This window comes from Montipora foliosa, chromosome 12 (assembly GCF_036669935.1).
Source record: "Montipora foliosa isolate CH-2021 chromosome 12, ASM3666993v2, whole genome shotgun sequence".
NCBI lineage: Eukaryota > Metazoa > Cnidaria > Anthozoa > Scleractinia > Acroporidae > Montipora > Montipora foliosa.
This window is the reverse complement of record NC_090880.1, coordinates 30,436,392-30,447,748: the sequence shown is the minus strand read 5'-3', so window position 1 is coordinate 30,447,748 and position 11,357 is coordinate 30,436,392.

Below are 11,357 nucleotides of genomic sequence, written 5' to 3'. Positions count from 1 at the left end.
CCTTAATTCCAGGATATTTGCTTAAAATTAACCTAGTGACAAGCTGAACTCCTGCACAAGCTTTTCTTGTTGTCTTGTCTCTATAGATCCAGGTCTCTTTCTCCTTACTATGCTGATGGCCTCTGCTGCACTGCAGTGGGTTGTTTTCACAAGGTAACAGGCTAACATTGTCCCAACTCTGCCAAAACCAAATTGGCAATGTACTGCTACTGACTAAAAGTGAATGAAAATATAATAGTATAAATAGTAGTAACAATAACTGTAAAATAATAGAAACAAACAATAATAGGGAGCGAGGGAGTGAAGAAGGCAGTGAGTTGAAGAAACTGTGGAACATTCATGTGAAGGTTGTACCCATAGTGATAGGAACATTAGGAACAAATATATAAAAAAGTTAACTGATAGATTAAAGGACTTTGGTGCTGAAATTTGGATTGCAGAAAACAGTGTTATTGCAGACGGCAATAATTCTTTGAAAAGTATTCAAAATTTAAGGAGACTTATTGTCACTGAACTTTGAGGACAACATTTCCCACTTCAGTGCTTGCAATAATAATCATCATCATCATTATCATCATATATCATAATCAAAAGGAAACTTTTGAAAACGGAAAAGTGTGGGAAAGTTCAGTTGCTTACGTTGTTTTTGAGCATTTATGTTTGGAAAGGCCAACACTACATGATTAAAATGTTACACTAAATTTTTTTGCTTTGTTTGTGCAGAGAACAACTTCCAATATGCATTGGTTGGGGCCTGATTTAAGTGATCAAAAGTAATTAATTTTGTTACAATGACGTTTAATAAAACTGTTTTCTGGCTTGGTCAAAGCTTATTCTTTTAACCCTTATGCTACACAAAATTATTGATTCTTGATGACAAATATGCACGTGCACACATCATTACCTTTCCCAGGAATCCACGTCCAGGACACCCTGCCAATTTGTTTACATGATCAAACAAAAACCTACTAGTAGATTAGGTACAGGGCCTAAAATACACACCAAATCCCCTTTCCCCTGCGGGTTCACCCATTGACGAGATAAATAGTCTGGCGTTAGACAGAGTAAAATACTAAGTCTGGCCAGTTTTGGCCGGTTCAGGTGTCAAAGGGTTAAATAAATTGATTAATTAAATTAATTAATAATCGAGACATAGTTTTTCAGCAAATGATTAACCCATTGACTCCTTTGGGTTCCCCAGTGACGAGTAAAATAGTCTGGCATTAGACAGAGTAACATATTAAGTCTGGCCAGATTTGGCCGGTTCAGGCGTCAAGAGGGTTAATTAATTAATGGGGACATTTATCATTAAGAGGACACAATACCTTCATTTACTGCCATCACATAACACTTTTTTTCCGCTCAAGGTAATTTTGGAATAGTGTCCATGATACTGTACCACAGGTTTGCTGCACTGAATGTGTGTTCCAAAATGAACACACATTTTTGCTACCAATTCATTAAAATCTTGTGCAATCAAATGTTTCTTTTTTTACTCCACATATCTTAGTCTTTGTAAATGGTGTTTTTTGAAGAACAAACATACAGCTAATGAAAAGTGATACGTAAGAGAAAAATAGTGTTAATTACTTCCATCAGGTTCGCCTGAGAAATGCATTAGTATGCATCAAGTTAAAAAATGTCAGACAGAAATGTAATCGCTCAGTTTTAGTTTGATTCCTGTTTGTTTCATTCATGTAATACATCATCAGCTGGAGTATCATTTCGTTTTACATGTAAATAAATGCTACAAAAAGAATGAAAATCATAGCAAACTCTACCAAATTCGCTCAGCCACACGTTCACCCACAATTATAACATTCAAAATGATTTGCTATTGACTAATCCTGAACAATCACAAATCGTTGGGTGCATATCTGGGGTTGCCTTACCCTACAATGTAGTTCCCAAAACTAAGCAATTAATGCTAGTGATTTGTTCCATGGGTAACCCTAGAGGTAACGTGATCTCTTGGTAAACCCTCAGGAAAGCCAATGATAAGTCCATTGGGGGAAAAAAGATCTAAATTATAATATACATTAAGCTAAGACTTGAGTAATATACACAACTGGTTAGCCTATTACCTCTCCTTTCAGATGAGCCAATTCGACAACACTAAGGAACTCATTTACTTGAGCAATTGAAGGCGCAGTCATGTCGACTATAGGAATATGAACTTGGACTAATTTCATTCCATACATACACGGTGGAGTTTCCGTCAGAGAAATCAGTTGTTTTACGCCAATTTTGCACAAAAATTCAACATCAGCACGCGTTGAAGGAAATCCAAGAGCAGCTATCTTTCCCTCGATGAACCACGAAAAATTAGTAGGTTCCATCGTTGACAAAAAAAAACTTGGGAATCACCGCCGTTTCTTGGTGTTTTCGTCTGGTTTTTACAGTCGAAGAGATAGCTTTTGAATTCCAAAAGCTTTATCCCACTGTGTATCGCATTTTCCATTATTTTACCGGCTTCTTTGTGCGTGTCGGTGGTAGAAATCGCCAGTGTTATGAACTCATCAGCCAATCAAAGACCGTCTTACATTAAGTTTTAATGCAATGGAACCACGCCGCTTTATTTGCAAGTGAGTTTGAAGTCTGGGCTCGATTGTTTTTGGGAATCCTTCCTCTGGGAAGATGAGCGGTGGAAAAAATGGAGCCTACAAGAGATGTCAGAAAAAAACTCTCTGACAAGCGGGAATGGATCGATAGTTTTATTCCGCCTTGGCAACACTCCTCTCTATTGTTGGTGCTATGGCAACCAACATTAACTTCCATCCATTGGGAACAGAACGCTAGAAATGCAAAATCCGAGGTTGAAACTTTAATAAATCTACAAAAATGCCAGAACTCCGGACTGTCTTAAAAACAGTTGATCGACTGCAGTGTGACATTAAAAGTAGGCCCAGTGCCGAGAGAATAATTTCATTGAATGCACTTCTTCTATTGTTATTGAACTAATTGCTTTTCGCGTGGTCACCCAGTTGGAACAATAGGATCCTAATTGTGGTCTATACTTCAACAGGAAGCCACTGTTGAAAATAATAACATATTCAAAACAATGGGAAAATGCATTAAACTGAGTCAATTAAGCGGCGATTTCAGTGCGATTTGACTCTTGGCATGTGACGAATCCAAATTATCTCCTTCTAAAGTCGGCCCGAATTTTGCAGCGATTTACTATTCCCATCTTTACCGCCACGAATTCTCAAGAGGCGTTGTTGCCTAACAAGTTTTCCTGTGCTCGCTTTTTGTTATTTCTTCAAATGCACTAATCTTAATTTAATTTGGTGCATTATCAAAGTTAGATGGTCTGAAAATTATGTTAATAAGTTGATTATGTCGAGCAGAAGATCTTGACATAAGACTGCAAAAACGATTCATGCGTATGCAAATGTTCTCTCAGCTTGAAATCGGTCAATGAAAGGTTTATGATGATGCCGAAAATAAACATCTGAAGTCGAAGAAGTTTGAATCGTACCACATCGTACTGCCTACAGGTGTATGTTATTCCAAGTCTAGTATAAACACACAGGTGATTATACAAAACCGCGCGCTCTCATTGGCTCGCTATCTCGCATTATCAGCCGATAATCACCTCGACGGACAAAATGGCTGCCAGTAGTTGTTTTGCCACTGTAAGTGAAGATGATTTCGCGTTGAAATGTTTTTTTTTTCTCCTTTTTGAAATAATCACCAATGTATTTATACTAAAACAATTATTCGCCTCAGGCGCAGTGATTATCAGTGAATATTCACCTCGACTTCGTCTCGATGAATATTCACCGATAATTACTTCGCCTTCGGCGAATAATTGTTAAATATAGTTCTAGACGCGAGCGCGGAACGATAGTTCGGTATTAGGAAGAAAGGGTACCATTGCATCCTGATCTTCCGTAAGGGAAGGCTTGGGATCGGTACAGGATCCTGATACAGGACAAAAACTCCGAAGCGAGCAAACTGAAGCTTTCCCTGCTAGCAGAGGTCCCTTTTCGTTTTGCGTTGTACGGGAAGCGAACGCAAAGGAAAAGAAACTGAAGCCTCGACTACTTTCATAAACTTTTGAGGTGTACGGTAAACTCGGTATCACTGAAGTAAGCCAAGAAAAAGGGTGCAACGATGAAAAAAGCTGCTGAGATCGGTGGTTGAAGAAGGGTCTGATTGGGGGGGTCCACATGTCGGTTGTCGGTTGAAATTTCATTACTTTGTCGGTTGTCGGTTAAAATTTTCGACCTTTGTCGGTTGTTGGTAAATTCCAGTTAATTTTTTTGTCGCTAGTCGGTAATTTTTTCCCCGTTTTGTTGGTAGTCAGTAATATTTTTTAGACCTTTGTGGCTAGTCGGTTAACCCCATTGACACCCTCTTGAAGCAGACAGCCTAAAATAGTTGAAAAAATTGTTGGGACTTGACGCTTTTTAAATATCTCGTAGAGTCTATTATTAGCTTATTAAACTGCTATTCCCCTCTTGCGCAAATACCATAATACACCTCTTTTACTCCCCAAAATTTTGCATAATCATTATGTGCAATTTCCCCTGGGACATGAAGGTGCACGTGTAATTTTTTATTTTTACTTACTACATCGCGAAAAGAAACAACCGTCACATTTTAAATAACCACCACAGGCATGCATAAACTTTTTTAGCCATTTCATCGTTTTCGAAATAGCCTGTTTCAGGCTCCCAGATAATCGAGAAAACAAAAACAACTTCATGTGAAAAACGAGTGCTTCGCCTAGCCTCGACCCAAGCCCCAGTTGTTTTCGTTTTCCCGACTATCTGGGAGCCTGGAACGGGCTACTTTCGAAAAAACACGACACGCTGATGTCACGAATGTCACGAATGTCCGCCTGGTTGACGAAAGGTCAGCACGTGAAAATCACTCGGGAGGTGGTGAAAACTCAGAATCTGGATACAATTTAGATAATCTGTGTTCTTTTCTATTCTGTTCTGTTCTTGGTAACCACCGTTTTACCTGAAGAGCAATGGAAGTTTACCTAAGGACAATCATTAATGTTTTTCACAATTTTTTCCAACCATTCTCCCGTTCAGCTGTTTCAGGCTCGCTCAAGTGGAAAAGAAGTTAAACGTTTTCAATCGGTTATTTATTTTCTCCTTTTGAGCTTTACCAGTAAGCCTACTAAGAAACGGACCACTTGTAATGGGAATGAATATCTGAGAAAAAGAACTTCAGATTACTTAACGTAAACAGGAAACTTCGCGCATTACAAAGCACCTGGGAAATTTTCCATCAATTACCTCTTTCTCGTGAAATATATTTTATAAATATTTTACAAGTATCTTGTTGAGGGTTGTGTTGGGAAAACATCTTGGAACTACTGATGTCGAAATAAAAATCCTTAGAAATTGCACAAACCAACCCCACAAAATAAAAATGGCCCGTTTCTACAGATGCACACTGGCTACCTTCCGTTAAGTTGTGTAATGAATTATGTACATATTATATTTACAAGTTCTTCTAAACTATATTGAGCTCTCTGAACGTAACTTATTTACTCAATAAAATTAAATTTAAAGGGCAGACACTTCAGACGACTTTCCTTTTTCTTTTCTTGATTTAAAGTGCTATTCAAATTTCATCGTCAAATGTTCCATATTTAAATTTTGCTCGCCTTAATAATTTATGACAGACACTTCTGGCGGTGAATGCACTAATTGCCTGCCTTAATATTCATAAAACATATACTCCCTTAAAATATTACTGACTTTTCTACATCCTCGGGTCCTTGGTTGACAACGCGTTTCCATGATGCTCTGCCAAATTTATGTGTCCGTCCCTCTCGTGTTTCCTGAAAACCGTTCGCCGTCTTTGAGTTTCACACATCTTGAAGACAACTCATTTTGCACGCTACCAGCTGTTATAAATTCAGCCGCGACCATAAAAATAAAATCAGATAAAATTCGCTTGCCACACCAAATACACAAATATCCCTTGTTCGTGGCTTCAGATTTAATCCACATTTAAATTTATAGTTCAGCTTCGTTAATTGCTCGGTAGCTCTTTTCGATCGTAATTCCCATCCAAACTCAGCGAAAATCATTGATGTTTAAGCCAAGAACTGTGTAGGATTTCCCTAGTTTGACGAGTTTTAAAATGTAAAACTGGACATGTAGTAAAGTATTTTATGCTCTCACTCTAACAGAAATCTACAGGAAATGAGGTCTTAAGCGTCCACGCGATTTATTCGGATGCAGTAGTTAGATTCCTTCCGTCTTTCAAACACTGTAATTTCTGTCTCGCGACCAAATCGCCGGTCACTCTGTTTACGTTGACAAACCAAAGTGTTCTTCGTTTCCTCGTCAAATGTCGTGCAAAACAGGTGCTGATCTCCGACGGTACATTTTTTTCAGCGAGTCAGCCGCTGTTGAAATCTGGTTCAAAAGCGAGTTCATTTCGGTGACTAAACCTTCGGCTTCCTTTTCGCGAGAAGAGTGTTGATTGAAAAACAACGTTGCATATTGCTTTTTGTCCAATCTGTGAAGTTCGCCTTCCGATCCTACCAACTGCGTTTGTAGCAGGTTGCATTCACAATTATGTCCGAGTTTTCTTCTCGATCCAGGTTTACACTCGCACAGGCAACAAGAACCTGTTTTGCCGCATACGCTGGGGCTTCTTAAGACCTGCTTCGTCTCCTCGACGGCAGCGATGAATTCATCCAGAACATTGAAAATATCTTTGGTCGGTGAGTCCATGTTTGTGCTCAGCGAGAAACTTCTTTTTGACAGTAGTGCAATTCTTTGTTTACACTATATCATAGTTCATCTTTTGCGGTAAACACGCTGCCTACGTGATACAAGTAATACAAAGGCGCTGGCGCAATTATGTGACTATTTTTACGTTTTGTGCTTTTGAAGAAAGATGATCATGTGTTTCCTTTTCCCCCAGAGGTCACAACCTTTTGAATTACATAAGTCATGATTGACCAATGGGAAACCATCAATTATAAATTAATATTTGCGGAATTTCTGAAGTATGAGCTCACAGAGCGAAGAGATTACAGATATCAACAGAGACTTGGAGAAATCGAGTATTAAAAGAGCTTTCGTGATTATTGAACGTCATTCTAATAACCTTTGCCTTTGGCAAGGGTAGTTTTTCCGCGAGGAAATCAGACATGATTGATTGAGGTCTATGTTTTTCTGACAACGACAACATTCGCAGTCGTGCATTTTAAAACCACCTGGCCGTTTTAAAGGGACAATTTCCTTATATGGGATTAACGTCTGAATACCCCGCTCATTCATCAAAAAGTTGCGTTCCCTTGAAGTGAAGCGGCCCACACATTTGGAAGGATTAAGTCTATAACGCCTTCAAATTAACACATTACGAGGACAATATCTACTCCAGAAAAATACGAGGGATAATCATGCAAGTCTTCCTTCAAATTGTAGCATTTTCTTTGCAAACCGACGGGTCTGGCCGGCCAGTTAGTTTTCTCCAGAAAAAAAAAAACTAAAAATTGGCAAACTGAAACAGTACTTACTTACTTTCCATTTTTGCAATCCTGGCAAATTAAATGTGGCATAAAAATTGAGTTCCGTGTCATAAATGTGAAAAAGTATAAAGGAAATTCAATTGTTTGTTTTGAGATACCGGGAAGTGTTTCCGTTTTATGTTAAAAAGGAGGACTTGACTTGAGTTTCTCATTCATTTGTTTTATGAGGTATTAGCAAATCATTTGCGGTTTTTTTTGTCGAGTCAAGGTCAGTGATTCAGGAAGAAGAGCTTGACATGGTCCTAACAAGATGGTAACACTGTCTCAAAATGAGAGTTTTAAAAAATGTAATTTTCCAACTGTATATTTCTGATATCGTCAAGTAAATCTGCGTCAAATTGTCTTGGTGTATGTGATTATCCACTATTCTAGAAAGTTCCTGTCAAAGTATATTGGCCAATGACATGAGCCCATGATTACCAATGAATAATAATATAAACTTGCGCAAGCTGGGAAATTTGGAGAATTGCCAATTGCAGTTAATGAGACACTTGCTTTTGAGGGTGGAATTCTTAAAAAGAAAAAATGTAAAATAGAGAGAATTTAAATTATTGTTTATATTCTGTGGGTCACGATTCATGGATAGTCGTGACTACGTCACGGTGCTCAATTAAGCAACATAGAGGGATAATTTTTTTGTGCAAGCACAGCGTCACGTCTTTTTCAAAGAAAAATAAAACTACAGTTTTTAGCAAACTGTGTTATTCCCTTCAGCATCATATCTTTTATGCAGCTAGAAAATTTGCAATTGGTGTCACTATTCCGGCGACAAATCATGAGCAATGGAACGAAGCAAGGTCAATGTCGCTCTAAACAACATTTCACAATCGTACCACTTGGCTTCGTGTCAAGTGACGAACAAATAAATATAATGAAGCATGCGCAGTGATGTCTAGAAAAAACGATGTTTCAAATATTTGATCGGCCGGGAAGTTGGAAAGGTCATGGCAGTTCGTTCGGCAACCCAGTTAGCAGTTGACCAGATCCCAAAAAACGAGTTCAAGCCTACAATCTTGGACATTTCAAATGGAAAATGAAGACCAGCATTCCTCCCAATTTCTATGATAAAACAATGGCGCATTATGGCGGGCTTCAACTTGCGAGCGGATTCATCAACGAGAACGTCACAAATTTGCGTATTAAGCTATTTTCTTTGCCGTCGCCAGCAAAACAACAACGTGAAATAACCAAGTTTGAAGTTTTGTGGAGGACGTCAGCCAACCTCGTCCCCAGGGCGCTTTTCCCACAGGTGGGAAAAGCGCCCTGGGGACGAAGTTAGGCGTCAGCACTTTGAGATAAATTATCATTTCCTCCCCTAAATTGAGCATGACTTATATCGGTTTCATTCTTGAGGGACTGCCATGGGATTGTCCCCATAATTTGTATTAGTAAATTTTCAGCTCCGACTATTGCATTTCTAGCTTTTTAATTGGCTAAAAAACTCCGACTATGAGCCAATAGTCGAAGTTTTACGTCATGTGGAAAATAGTGCGCCAAGATGCTCTTTCCGGACGCTTTGTAAAATTGTGGAAATAAAAATCGGCGGCAAAACCCGGTTTGAGAATTTACTAAAACAATTATTCCATTCGCCTTTGTTGGATATGAAGTGATTATAACCAACTCGCGCTAGGCCCTCGTTGGTTATTTTATCACTTCATATCCAACTCGGGCTCTTGGAATAATTGTTATATAGTCGCGTAATGATTACAATAGACTGCGAGCAGTCTCCCTTTTGCTTGATCGGCGGATTTCGAGCAAAAGTATTTATATTTTGAGATGGCGTTCCCGTTGCTTTTCAAGATTCGTCTGTTGGGGCAATATAGAGCGTTTTCACGTGACGTTACGGCGGCCATGTTAGTGTTCCAAAAAGAAAGGAATGGCGGCCATGATAATGTACCAAACTAATCCTCTAGGGATTGAACTCTATTTTTATGCAAATACTCTCTTGTGTTTCAGTAATCCAATATGGCTGCTGGTCACGTGAATGAAAACGCTCCATATAGAACGGAAATAATTCTCGTCATCTTCTGCTATCATGACAACACGGTCTGAGTAGTATGGAATTTGGAAAAGTTGCTTGCTCTAGACCCCGTTCCCTATTAGAGTTTTAATAAAAATGTGTCGGTTAATCAATTTGGAATAGCATATTGTGAATGATGAAATTCTCAAAAATGTCCCTTTGGGAAAGGAAAGGAAGGAACTTTATTTACTATCTAGTCCTTCTAGCACTGGAGCGTTAATTGGGGACAGTGTAAACTGAAATTAACAATTAACGCAAATCAAGTCAAATATTGGTTTTTGAGGAGAGGGGAAAGCGGCCTAGTATACCCGGCGGAGAAAAGCCTCTCTAAGTTGTACGAAATAGTCCCACACTCTCCTCCTTTCGATACCGTTCTCGCTAGTGTAAAAACAGCCAATGGTGAGTACCGCATTTATATGGTCTCTTTTACTTTGAAACAACCACAGTAGATTAAATCAAGAGAAAATGAGTGGACAGAGAGGGAGGCTCAGGACGTTGGCCGGGATATGTTATGTCCACGAACGTTATTTTTAGACGAGCGGAAGTCTGTCTTCCGAGACGTCCGCATGCAGTCTTGCTTCGCTCTCAGGTTCTTAGTGTAAAGAGAAAATGACGGCGCACGTGGAAGGCTGATGAATATTTATTTTCTTTCAAACATCGGACCGAGGTTGGCCCGCATGCGGACGTCTCGGAAGACTTCCGCTCGTCTAAAAATAACTTTCGTGGACATGACATATCCCAAGGGCTGGACCGGGAGCCTCCCTCTCTGTCCCCTCATTTTCTCTTGATTAAATAAATTCATCAATTTGCTTTCTTGGTCTCTTCCTAAAATAAGCGAAATCAAAAGAAAAATCTTTCAACAGGGAAAATGTTCGGATAATTATGTCCAAAACTTTGTAAGCTCGGGCTTACTGGCGTAAAGGCTGCCACGCCCCCTGCAGGGTTAAAGTTAAGAAAAAACAACAACAAAAAGAACAAGGTGACACACCATAACACCAACCCGGTGTAGCCAACAAATCACGCATGAATACAACCATTTCAAACAGCTGTCCATTGCTGCCAATTGGCCGGGCAAAATGGTTGTGCGCATGCGTGATGTGTTGGGCACACCAGGTTGGTGTTATGGTGTGACACCTTGCTTTTCTCGTTTTGTTTTGTTTTCCCTTCATTTTGAAGTAAAGTAGTTGTTTAATGAAATCAGTCTAGTTATTATTTTGCGGCTGCCATCATCCGAAAAGTATTTTTTTGATTTGCAAGGACTCAGAAAAGGACTTGCTAAAAATAGCTTGTTTTCTTCTGGGTATTGAAAAAATAATAAAATAAGATAAAACAATAAGAACATCACCATAACTTTCCTTGGTTGCACAATAATATAAAATTTTTCAGAACATGGAATCTGTGACTCTCGGCGTAGCTGGCGAGTGATGGTGCAAAAGTCAGGCCCGCTTGCTTAGCGCTAACCAGAGTTAACTGCCATGGAAACCAAAGTACTATTTATAATTCAGTGTAATATAGGACTGTTGCTCGACGCTCAAGTTTATTTGCCAGCTGACAAACCTTCAATGCTTTTCCCTTGCCAAATTCAAATTATTTCAATCAACAGCATGCCCACGCACTCAAATTTGATGAGAATAGGGCCGTTTATACGAGAGAAAATAAGCCGCGGCTTACATAAGACGCGAACACCCCGTATAAATGGTACAAAATCTACGTTCACGGCTTTCTCAAGCCGTGGCTTATCCTGGACTGGGAGTTTATACTCGTATGAATAGTTCCTTTCGCGTATTATGTACGCCGCTGCAGAGTAAGCCGCGGCTTATT